Here is a 12,817-nt window from a genome sequence, read left to right as displayed (position 1 = left end):
CCAACTGAAGTTATTATCTGAGACTGGACATACTTTTGATTTAGCATTGTTCCTTGCTCAAGCAATGGACACTGCCAACAAGGATGTCAAAGAAATCCCAGGGAAAATGTGTGGACAGGGCTAATGTGACTTGGAAACAAGGGACATGCCAGGGAAGTGTGCACAAGCTAGGCATACGTCAGAGAGCGAAACCAGCACGAGGTGAGTACGTGAAAGAATGTTGCAGATGTCAAGGTGATCACATGGCAAGTGAGTGCTGTTTTCAGGATGAAAAGTGCCATACGTGTGGCAAACAAGAACATATAAAACGAGCCCTGTAGGGTTAAATCCCCTGCAGAAAGATCCAGACAAAAAGGGGGAGGGAAGCTAAATCAATGAAAAAGGAGCAAAAAAAAATGTATGAGACACATCACACCAGTGGGGAAGCTGAACAAAACAAAGAGGTAGAAGAGGAAGAGGAAGAAGAGGATACGTTTACAATGTACAGCATGTCAGATAACATACCAAAAGTGGCGAGTTTGATGTGGATACAGGGTGCAGTGTAACCATAATCAACAGAGTTGTGGGACAGTGCAGAAGTTCCAGACTTAATGACTTGTTCTGTGCATCTCAAAACGTACACAGGTGAGAGGCTAGACCCAATAGGGGCAGCTAATGTAACTGTGCAGCACAGAGACACAGTGACTCAGCTACCTGTAGTAGTCGTATCAGGCACCGGACCCAAGCTGCTACGTCAGGGCTGGATAAAATAAATGAAAGCAGACTGGGGAACAGTAAATCAGATTGATGAGGGTCAACAGTGGACTGGAAGAGGTGTTGACAAAGCATGAGAATGCGTTCAAAGAGGAACCTGGAACATTGAACGTCTCCCCAGTTAAAATCTATGTTGACACGAAGGACAAACCAAGGTCTTACAAACCAACACATGTACCTTATGCCATGAAGTCAAAAGAAGAGGCAGAGATTCACCGTCTCTTGAAAGAGGACATTATCGAAACCAGTCAAATTCTCAGAATGGGCAGCTCCCATAGTGCCTGTTTTGAAACCTAACAATTTTGTGAGAATCTGTGGGCATTACAAACTGACTGTTAACAGACTATCCTCGTCAGAGCAGTATCCAGTTCCAGAAACAGATGATCTATTTGCAAATCTGGCTGGTGGACAGAAGTTCACAAAGTTATCAACAGGTCACTCTGGATGAGGAATCTAAGATGTATTGTACAGTAAACACACGAGGGGTTGTTTCTGTATAAACGTTGACCTTTTGGTGTCTCCAGCAATCCTGCTTTTTTTCAGAGGACCATTGAGGGCCTACTTCAAGGGATTCCATATGTTCCCATTTCCTTTGATGACATCCTGGTGACGGGGAGGAATAACCAGGAGCATCTGAGCACGATGACAGAGGCACTACAGAGATTGGAGAGTGCGGGCCTGGCGTCTCAAGCGTAGGAAGTGTACCATCATGGGGAACGTGGCAGTGTTCCTAGGACACAGAGTGGACGCCATGGGTGTCCATCCGCTCATTGACGAGGTACAAGCAATCCAGAACGCACCTGCTTCTAAAAATGGGACTGAGGTTAAAACCTTACCTGGGACTGATAAACTATTATAACAGGTTCTTGCCAAACGTGTCAAGTGTTAGCACCTCATCACTGCTGCGTAAAGAGACAAAGTGGCAGCGGGGATAGAGCAGGGAGGAATTTATTTGTAGAATCAAAGAAACTGATGCAGTCATCGGTTGTGTTGATTCACTTCGATACTCTTGTGTGATGCGTCACCCTACGGGGTAGGGGCAGATCTGTCATACCGTATGCAGGACGGAACTGAGAGACCAATAGGGTTGATGTCGAGAACTCTTCACCCAGCAGAAAATAACTATTCCCAATTAGACAAAGAGGGGTTAGCAGTAATGTTTGGGGTTCAGAGGTTCCACAAATACATATATGTCAGGAGGTTTACCGTACGTGCAGATTATAAACCTTAACTGTCTCTTTTCAATGAAATGAACGCAGTTCCACAGATGTTGTCAGTGAGAATCCAGAGGTGAACAGTGACGTGGAGGGCTTACGAGCATGGCCTCGTTTTCAGAGCAGGAAAGTACCATGGGAATGCAGATGCCTTGAGCCGTCTTCCACTGCCATACATGACCATTATAAACAGCTCAAGAGGACAGAGTGCTGATGTCCGTGGCACAGACACAGCACTCGTCACTGCAGAGTAAGTGACATCCTGGACAGGTAAAAAGAGGCTATACTGTTTAGAGTTAGAGAACATGTGGTAAGGGGATGGCCACAACAAACAGAAGGGACTGAATTCACACCAGTGTCAGGAAAACCAATGTCAGGAAAACAAAGTTGAGCATACAGGATAGTTGCGTTTTGTGGGGAGCACCAGTGATTGTCAGGCTATCCTACAGCAGCTACAGGGTCACCCTAGGGTCTCATGTATGAAAGCGTTGGCTAGGAGTTACTTATGGTGGCCAAAACTAGATAAGGAGATAGAGAATCTAGTCAAGACATGTAACACGTGTCAGGAACACAAAGGCACCAGTAGCAGCTCCACTCCACCCTAGGGAGTTTACAGAGAAAACTTGGAGAATATTGCACATAGATTACGCACGGCCATTAGTGGGGAAGATATTACTGATAATCATTGATGCACATTCCAAATGGATGGATGTGTGTCCTGTTAGTTCTGCTTCATCCACTTCTATAGACGGGCTACGACCAAGCTTTAACAACCAAGGGATACCTGAGATGGCGTGGAGCGACAATGCGACCTGTTTCGTGAGTACAGAGACACAAGAATTCTTCAGAAACAACGGTATCGGGCATGTGACATCTGCTCCACATCATCCATCTTCAAATGGACTGGTGGAATGCGCAGTAGAGACATTCGAAGAAATGATGAAAGGTGCAGAAGGGAGCATATCAGCAAAAGTGTCATGTGTTCTGTTCAGCTACAGAATAACACCTCAAATCCACAACAGGACTTTCTCCGGCTGAGTTGTTATTAGGTCGTAGACTACGCTCCACACTGGACCTATTCTATCCAGACCTGAAAAGGAAAGTTGAACGCAAACAAAACAAACAGAAAGAGAACCGTGACAAACATGCCAAGGGCCGAAGTTTTGGAAAGGGGGACCCTGTCCTTACCGGAAATTTCAGTCACGGGCCAAAATGGCTTCCTGGATTCATAGACTCAGTGACTGGTCCTGTTTCCTACAAGGTAATGTTGGGAGATATGTTGATCAGATTCTTGCCAGACGTTATGGAACAACAAGTGAGTTACCAGTTGTGATGGCGAAGGACAGGCTGTTCTCTAGCTATCCAAGTGCTTCTGTGGTGCACGTTCCACAGACAGAGACTGTAACAGAGGAAAAAGTTGACCAAGAGAAAAACCCAGAGTCAGATACTCTGAACCCAGCTCAGAACCAGCTGGTGGCTTTTCCACCGTTGAAAATGATGTTTCTGTTAAAGTAACTGTATTTAATAATTACTTCCTTAACACAATAGAGGAGTATAGGGAATGTCTTGTGTTGTACATGTATTGACATTGACATTATAAACGTTTTACCAGCGTAACTAGAGCAGTAAAAATAAATGTTATATTGGCCATATACCACAAACCCCTGAGGTGCCTTGACATTATAAACGTTTTACCAGCGTAACTAGAGCAGTAAAAATAAATGTTTTGTCATACCCGTGGTATATCTGAGCGTATACCACGGGTATGACAAAACATTGATTTTTACTGCTCTAGTTACGCTGGTAAAACGTATACCCGTGGTATACGCTCAGATGTACCACGGCTGTCAGGCCTCAAACCACCCAGTGTATAATGAAATCTTAAGAGGGGTGGAATGTGGTAATGTGGTATTAACGTCATTACACATACACACCACCAGGTGATGTAGCACTGGAGTACCGTTCGGTACCATTGTTCGAGTATTGGAATGTACCCCGATGCACACGTCGAGTGCAGCTGACTGCCTGTTACACCATGCTCCTAGTTAGTAATAAAGTAATCAGTTCATAAAGAGCTACTCCCTCACTGCTTCCAAGGCATGAAGAGCTCCATGGGTTAATAACCACATTTGGTTATAATATATGGGCAAACCACTGACGGAGAAGCATGCAACGAGCTTTGGCGCATTCGGTGCAAGCATGCAATTACTCTCACTGCCACCGGTGTCAACATAGTGCCAAAAGTCTAAATGACAAATGGTACATTTCTCAATCTCACTGCCTCAAGTCCCCAACAGAACATGGACTAGTGTACTCTACCTGCTACTGCATAAAGTCATGCGCTAAGAAACCAAATAATTCTGCCACAACAATTAAATGACTCTTCTCGATATCTCACCTCTTGTTCACTTTATTTTTCCGCCCCCTTCATTTCAATGTCTTTGTCCTTAGTTGCCATCTCTTCCTTCACCCAGTCACAGTGCCATTTGTCTCATCCTTCACTCTTTCTTTTAGTCAATGGCATCGAGCCCTTTGATCAGCCGAGACCCCTCTAAGCTATTAGACTAAGAAAACAAGGGGGAGAATGTCATTATTCACTTAATGGTGAGGGATAATTGTTGACTCCTGTAACGTGTACGCTAGGAGTCGGGAAGCAAGTTCAGGGAGTGTATTTTAATTAATAAATTAACACGGAACAAAAACAAGAAACACGTGTAGCATACAGACATGAACACTGGAATAGAAACAACACCTAGGGAAAGAACCGAAGGGAGTGACATATATAGGGAAGGTAACCAGGCAGGTGATGGCGTCCAGGTGAGTCTGATGAGGTGCTAGTGCACGTAACGATGGTGACAGGTGTGCGTAATAATGAGCAGCCTGGTGACCTTGAGCGCCAGACAGGGAGTATACGTGACAGTACCCCCTGAGGACCAGGCCGGTCTCTTCTGCTGAGGCACGGCAGCCTGACGAGCCGGCTGAGGCACCCCCAATAGCGAGCGACACCCGGACTCGAAATTGCCTACACTAACCCCCCAAAAATTCAACACTCCCTGATGCTTCCTTTTGGTGAGGCGTTATTCTGTAACGTGTAAGCTGGGAGTCGGGAAGCAAGTTCAAGGAGTGTATTTAATACATAAACATAGCCGAAACACAGGTAGCATACAGACATGAACACTGAAATAGAAACAATGCCTAGAGAAAAAAAACAAAGAGAGTGACTTATATAGGGAAAGTAATCAGGCAGGTGATGGAGTCCAGGTGAGTCTGATGAGGCGCTGGTGCGCGTAACGATGGTGACAGGTGTGTGTAATAATGAGTAGCTTGGTGACTTTGAGCGCCGGGCGAGGGAGTATACGTGATAGACTCCATGATTGTGGTTTACCTGATACTTCACACAAAATGTATATCATAATACAGTAAGCCACAACTGTGGTGGGATCTCCTTCTACAATTGTGTAGAAGGAGGAAACACAAACATAACCTTTTAATTGGGCCACCAGAACGAACACCTTCAATGCCAGGGTTGGGGTCAATTCCATTTAAATTCCAGTAAATAAAGTAAACCAAATTTTACTCTTTAAAAAGCACTGAAGAGAATGGGAATTCAAATCAGAATTTCAGTGCACTTCCTGAATTGACTGGAATTGAAATGGAATTGACCTCAACCCTCTTAAAGTCACCTTGGCATAGATTCTACAAGAGTCTGGAACTCTAATGGAGGGATGTGACGCCATTCTTCCACGAGAAGTCCCACCATTTGGTGTTTTGTTGATGGTGGTGTAAAACGCTGTCTCAGGCACTGCTTTAGAATCTCCCATAAGTGTACAAGCCCCCTAAGCTCCTTTGAGACCCCTCTTTCAAAGTCACTAAGATCTCCTCTTCCAGCCATGGTAGCCAAAATAATAGGCCGTTGGACATTTTTATACATGACCCTAAGAATGGGACGTTAATTGCTTAATTAACTCAGGACCAACACCTTTGTGGAAGCACCTGATTTCAATATACTTTGTATCCCTCATTTACTCAAGTGTTTCCTTTATTTTGGCAGTTACTGTACCTGTATATTTTGGTGTGTTTTGCATTTTTGTTAATTTTCTATTTGTTGTGTGTTTGGGAGTGTCCGGTGTCCCTGGGATATGTGCTGTCACAATGCATATGATGCACACATCTGTAGGCCAATTTAGAAACTGTCAAATTAGTCCATGAGCCAGACCCCCAAATGTTGACCGTTGGGCTCACACGGGCTGAAAATATCTTTGTGATATATCTTTTTTTAATTACTTCATTACACATAATTGTATCTGCTTCCACGCCATTATGTAATGTCATGAAAATGCATCATAATGGCTGCATCATAATAGCTGCATCATAATGCTTTTGGTTAAAAAATCTCCAACTATATGGCTGGAGGTTGTTGGAGGTGTACACTCACATATCAACATCTGCATATCTCAAGGCCCGCTGCCCTGTTTTCCCCACTAACAATTAAATCCTTCCAAACAATGCTGTCAAATAAGGCAAGGCTCATAATGAATCAAGTAAGCACTAGGTTTAAAACATAGGCAACAAACGTGAGCTGGTAGATTAGTTGGCCTATTCTGGAAAGGGGGAAATATAGGCTACAGTCCCACCTTGGATGTTCGTAACGGACATGCAGGACAATAAATACATAGCCTACTACTATACTGTTTTAATATAAATAACAAAACAGAGTCCTTGATGACAAAGGAGGCCCAGAAGGAGGCCCAGAAGAGGTGAGCCTAACTTCTGTCTTTCTGTGAGGCTCAGCAGGGACTTTGTTGAGGTTCTACATGATTGGAGAGACACGTTGTTGTCCATTATAATACAAAAACTTTGATACTGAAGGATTAGGAATTCAACGGAAACATACTGATAAAGGACATTACATTACAGCAATGGCAGAGACATGCTCACCACAGTCCACGTACTCCACACCCCCAACCATGAACTTACAGTGAGCTGTTGGGAGCACTTCTCCACTCTCTACTGCTCCATGGTTGCCCACAGCTCCACCATATTCTCCTTCATCTCCCTGCAGTGCTCAATCATCACCTGGACCATGTTGACCAACTCCATCTACCTTTTCCTCCATGGTTCTCCCCTGGACCTCCAGGCTCTCTCTAATCCTCCATCACCCTTGGCAACTCCCCCCTGGCCTTGGTCCACAAGTTCCTGGTGGTTGAGGGGGCTGAGTTTTCTCTGCTCCTGGATTGAAACATTTATAACAGGGTTCGAGGGCCACCCAAAACATTTAGTTTGGCCTGCCAGAGGCTTCCAGGATGATATTAGCCTACACTAATGTTCAAAAGTTTGGGGTCACTGAGAAATGTCCTTGTTTTCCATGAAAACATACAAGAAATGAGTTGCAAAATGAATAGGAAATATAGTCAAGACGTTGACAAGGTTATAAATAATGATTTTTTATTTAAATAATAATTGTGTCCTTCAAACTTTGCTTTCGTCAAAAATCCTCCATTTGCAGCAATTACAGCAATTACAGCCTTGCAGACCTTTAGCATTCTAGTTGTCAATTTGTGGAGGTAATCTGAAGAGATTTCACCCCATGCTTCCTGAAGCACCTCCCACAAGTTGGAGTGGCTTGATGGGCACTTCTTACATACTGTTAGCAGTTGACATTATTCTTTAATAACACAGACCCCAAAGCAAATCAGGGGGAGGAAAATAGGTTTATTCAAATAGGACAAATCGTGCTTGGAAGTAGATAGTCATTATCCCCTGTCGTCAGTGATGCACTCCAGCGATTCTCTCCTGTGGTTCTCCCCTGTGATTATCTCCCAAGAACGAAGGGACAGGATCTAGTTTTATAACCCAGCCCTAGCCTGTGGTTGACCAATTAGAAGTCATTGCGGTACAACTGGGCCAATGGCCAAATAACAAGTATCCTATTTCAGGCTCACTGTATAGACAAATTCCTCCCATGTCTCTGACCCGTTGATAAATAATTCCCTGTTACAGAAAAAACTATTTCCATTGATCGTTAATTATATTGACTTTTCGTCCTCTTGACCTCTCGTACTCTGTCTCTGCGTTGTGTATTTATCTTCAAAATATTCTTATAGTACCATACGGTCAAGCTGCTCCCACAACAGATCGATTGGGTTGAGATCCGGTGACTGTGCTGGCCACTCCATTATAGACAGAATACCAGCGGACTGCTTCATCCCTAAATAGTTCTTGCATAGTTTGGAGCTGTGCATTGGGTCATTGTTCTGTTGGAGGAAGAAATTGGCTCCATTTGGGCCGTTCACAGGGTATGGTATGGCGTTGCAAAATGGAGTGATAGCCTTCCTTCTTCAAGATCCCTTTACCTTGTACGAATCTCCCACTTTACAACCACCAAAGCACCCCCAGACCATCACATTGCCTCCACCATGCTTAAGAGATGGCATCAAGCACTCCTCCGTCATCTTTTCATTTTTTTCTGCGTCTCACGAATGTTCTTCTTTGTGATCCGAACACCTCAAACTTAGATTGGAAAAAAGTGTTATGGACAGACCAATCTTCTTCTATCCAGTGTCTGTGTTCTTTTGCCCATCTTTTATTTTTATTGGCCAGTCTGAGATGTGGCTTTTTCTTTGCAACTCTGCCTAGAAGGCCAGCATCCCAGAGTTGCCTGTTCACTGTTGACGTTGAGACTGGTGTTTTGCGGGTACTATTTCATGAAACTGCCAGTTGAGGACTTGTGGGGCATCTGTTTCTCAAACTAGACACTCTAATGTACTCGTCCTCTTGCTCAGTTGTGCACCGAGGCTTCCCACTCCTCTTTCTATTCTGGTTAGAGACAGTTTGTGCTGTTCTGTGAAGGGAGTAGTACACAGCGTTGTACGAGGTCTTCAGTTTCTTGACAATTTCTTGCATGGAATAGCCTTCATTTCTCAGAACAAGAATAGACTGACGAGTTTCAGAAGAAAGTTATTTGTTTCTGGCAATTTTGAGCCTGTAATCGAACCCACAAATGCTGATGCTCCAGATACTCAACTAGTCTAAAGAAGGACAGTTTTATTGCTTATTTAATCAGTACAACAGTTTTCAGCTGTGCTAACATAATTGCAAAAGGGGTTTCTAATCATCAATTAGCTTTTTAAAATGATCAACTTGGATTAGCTAACACAACGTGCCATTGGAACAGAGGAGTGATGGTTGCTGATAATGGGCCTTTGTACACCTATGTAGACATTCCATAAAAAATCTGCCATTTCCAGCTACAATAGTCATTTACAACTTTAACAATGTCTACACTGTATTTTTGATCAATTTGATGTTATTTTAATGGACAACAAATGAGCTGTTCTTTAAAAAACAAGGACATTTCTAAGTGACCCCAAAACTTTGAACGGTAGTGTATATATTGATCAACAGATTTTTTGGGAGTCTTTTTGGCCTGTGGCTCAATACTGACATTACATTTTGGTCCAGGAGGTTTCACCACGTTAGGTTTACAAATCAATGTTATGTTACAGTAACCCCCTGGCATATGTTGAATCCAATCATAAAACATAACATCAGTTTACCTGTTGCTGAAGGTCACCAGTAGATCTTGGCTCCTCAGTTGGCTCATGACATTCATCAATCGTCTGAAAGCAGCACAAAGCAACTCAAAATTGGAAATGAAAATGCTACAGATGTTCAGCTGTTCATACAACATACTGTAGATACTTTCAGATAAATATTGTTTAGAAAATCTTTATTCCACTTCAGTAATGTTAAAGGAGAAATCTGCAGTTCAAACAGTAACTAAGCTTTCACCCTGCCGCTGTTTTGGTAAAAAGCTGAGGGATGGGGCTAAAGAAATTAACCACTCTCAAATTCATAGACAGAGCTATGGATGCAAGGAATGACCATCCATGATATCAAAAGTATATTTTTAACCATGTTATACAGAGCTTGTATAAAATTACATTCATATCAAATCTAATTGTATTTGTCACATGCACCGAATACAACAGGTGTAGACTTTACCGTGAAAAGCTTACTTACAAACAACACTGAGTTTTAAGAAATTAGAATTAAGAAAAGATTTACTAAATTAACAAAAAGTAACACAATAAAATAACAATAATGAGACTATTCACAAGGGGGTACCGGTACAGAGTCAATGTGCGGGGGTACAGGTTAGTCGAGGAAATTTGTACATGTAGGTAGGAGAATAGAGACTATGCATAGATAATAAACAGCAAGTAACAGCTGTTTAGTAGCAGCATTTGATTAATTGTTCAGCAGTCTTATGGCTTCGGGGTAGAAGCTGTTAAAACTTCTCAGGGCTAGGCATCCTGCTAGCGGGACAACTTCCGGTGAAACTGGAGGGCACGCAATTCAAATAAATAATCATAACAATGATGGATATGAAACATTTAGGTACATACAAGTGTCTTATATCGGCTGAAAGCTTAAATTATTGCTAATCTAACTGCACTGTCTGATTTACAGTAGCTATTACAGCGAAAACATGCCATGCGATTGTTTGAGGACGGCACCCCACATAAAACTTTCCAAGACTGTGTCCCTGTACTAAAACTGATATTTCTTATTTGTTTTGGGAGTTACAAAATTAATATAGACTGCTGACACCCTGTGGAAGCCATAGGAATTGCACCCTGGGAGCTAGAATTCAGTATGCCCCTATACTTTGCGTTGTAAGGCCATGGTCTCTCTCAAAAAAATCTGGTTGGTTTTTCTTTGAATTTTCTCCTACCATATCTATTGTGTTATAGTCTCCTACATTATTTTAACATTTATGCAAACTTACGTGTTTTCTTTCCAATGGTACCAATTATACACATATCCTGGCTTCAGGGCCTGAGGAACAGGCAGTTTACTTTGGGCACATCAGTCAGAAATTGAGAAAAAAAAGGGGCCTAGCCCTAAGAAGAGCCTTTTGAACCTAGACTTGGCACTCCGGTACCGCTTGCTGTGCGGTAGCAGAGATAACAGTTTATGACTTGGGTGACTGGAGTCTGACAATTTTTTGGGCCTTCCTCTGACACCGCCTAGTATATAGGTCATGGATGGCAGGAAGCTTGGCCCCAGTGATGTACTGGGCCGTACGCACTACCCTCTTGTAGCGCCTTATGGTCAAATGCAGAGCAGTTGCCATTCCAGGCGGTGATGCAACCAGTCAGGATGCTTGATGGTGCAGCTGTAGAACTTTTTGAGAATCTGGGGACCCATGCCAAGTCTTTTCAGTCTCCTGAGGGGGAAAAGGCATTGTCGTGCCCTTTTCACAACTTCTTTGTGTGTTTGGAACATAATAGTTTGTTGGTGATGTGGACACCAAGGAACTTGAAACTCTCGACCCACTCCACTACAGACCTGTCGATGTGAATGGGGGTGTGTTCGGCCCTCCTTTTCCTATAGTCTACAATCATCTCCTTTGCCTTTGTGGCCACTATGGTGTTGAACACTGAGCTGTAGTCAATGAACAGCACTCCCACATATAGTTGAAGTCGTAAGTTTACATACACTTAGGTTGGATTCATTAAAACTCGTTTTTCAACCACTCCACAAATTTCTTGTTAACAAATTATAGTTTTGGCAAGTCGGTTAGGACATCTACTTTGTGCATGACACACGTAATGTTTACAACAATTGTTTACAGACAGATTATTTCACTTATAATTCACTGTATCACAATTCCAGTGGGTCAGAAGTTTACATACACAAGTTGACTGTGCTTTTAAACAGCTTGGAAAATTCCAGAAAATGATGTCATGGCTTTAGAAGCTGTATATATTTCAATATAAGTTGTGGCAAAATGGCTTAAGGACAACAAAGTCAAGGTATTGGAGTGGCCATCACAAAGCCCTGACCTCAATTCTATAGAACATTTGTGGGCAGAACTGAAAAAGAGTGTGCGAGCAAGGAAGCCTACACACCTGACTGTCAGGAGGTATGGGCCAAAATTCAACCAACTTATTGTGGGAAGCTTGTGGAAGGCTTCCTGAAAAATTTGACCCAAGTTAAACAATTTAAAGGCAATGCTACCAAATACGAATTGAGTGTATGTAAACTTCTGCCCTACTGGGAATGTGATGAAAGAAATAAAAGCTGAAATAAATATTATTCTCTACTATTATTCTTACAGTTCGCATTCTTAAAATAAAGTGGTGATACTCACTGATCTAAGACAGGGAATTGTTACTAGGATTAAATGTCAGGAATTGTGAAAAACTGAGTTTAAATGTATTTGGCTGCGTTGTATGTAAACTTCCGACTTCAACTATAGGTGTTCCTTTTGTCCAGGTGGGAAAGGGCAGTGTGGAGTTCGATTGAGATTGCATCATCTGTGGATCTGTTGGGGTGGTGTGCGAAGTCGTCCAGAACAGCTGGTGCTCTCATGCATGCTTCAGTGTAGTTTGCCTCAAAGCAAGCATAAAAGGCATATAGCCCATCTAGTAGGCTTGCGTCACTGGGCAGCTCGTGGCTGGGTTTCCCTTTGTAGTCCGTAATAGTTTGCAAGCCCTGACACATCTGACAAGCGTCAGAGCCAATGTGGTAGGATTCAATCTTAGCCCTGTTTTGACGCTTTGCCTGATTGATGGTGTACAAACAAAGGAATACAACAAACATAGGACTATATTTGGGTTTTTGATGAGGTACAGCAGTTGGACTAAGCTCATGAGGCATTTATAAATTACTAGCGGTGCCCCGCCGCCCTCTTGCAAATCAAAAATGTATTTATCTGTTTAGCTTTCTGGTCTCTGGATATACCATTATTCTCTACTCTGGAGTATTTATACAAAAAAATCTGTGGGGTCATGGCACTTGTTTTCTACATAAAATGGAATGTTGTGATAGGCCTATCCTAA

The sequence above is a fragment of the Oncorhynchus kisutch genome, linkage group LG20 (assembly GCF_002021735.2).
Source record: "Oncorhynchus kisutch isolate 150728-3 linkage group LG20, Okis_V2, whole genome shotgun sequence".
In the NCBI taxonomy this organism is placed as follows: Eukaryota; Metazoa; Chordata; class Actinopteri; order Salmoniformes; family Salmonidae; genus Oncorhynchus; species Oncorhynchus kisutch.
This window is presented reverse-complemented; position numbering follows the sequence as displayed.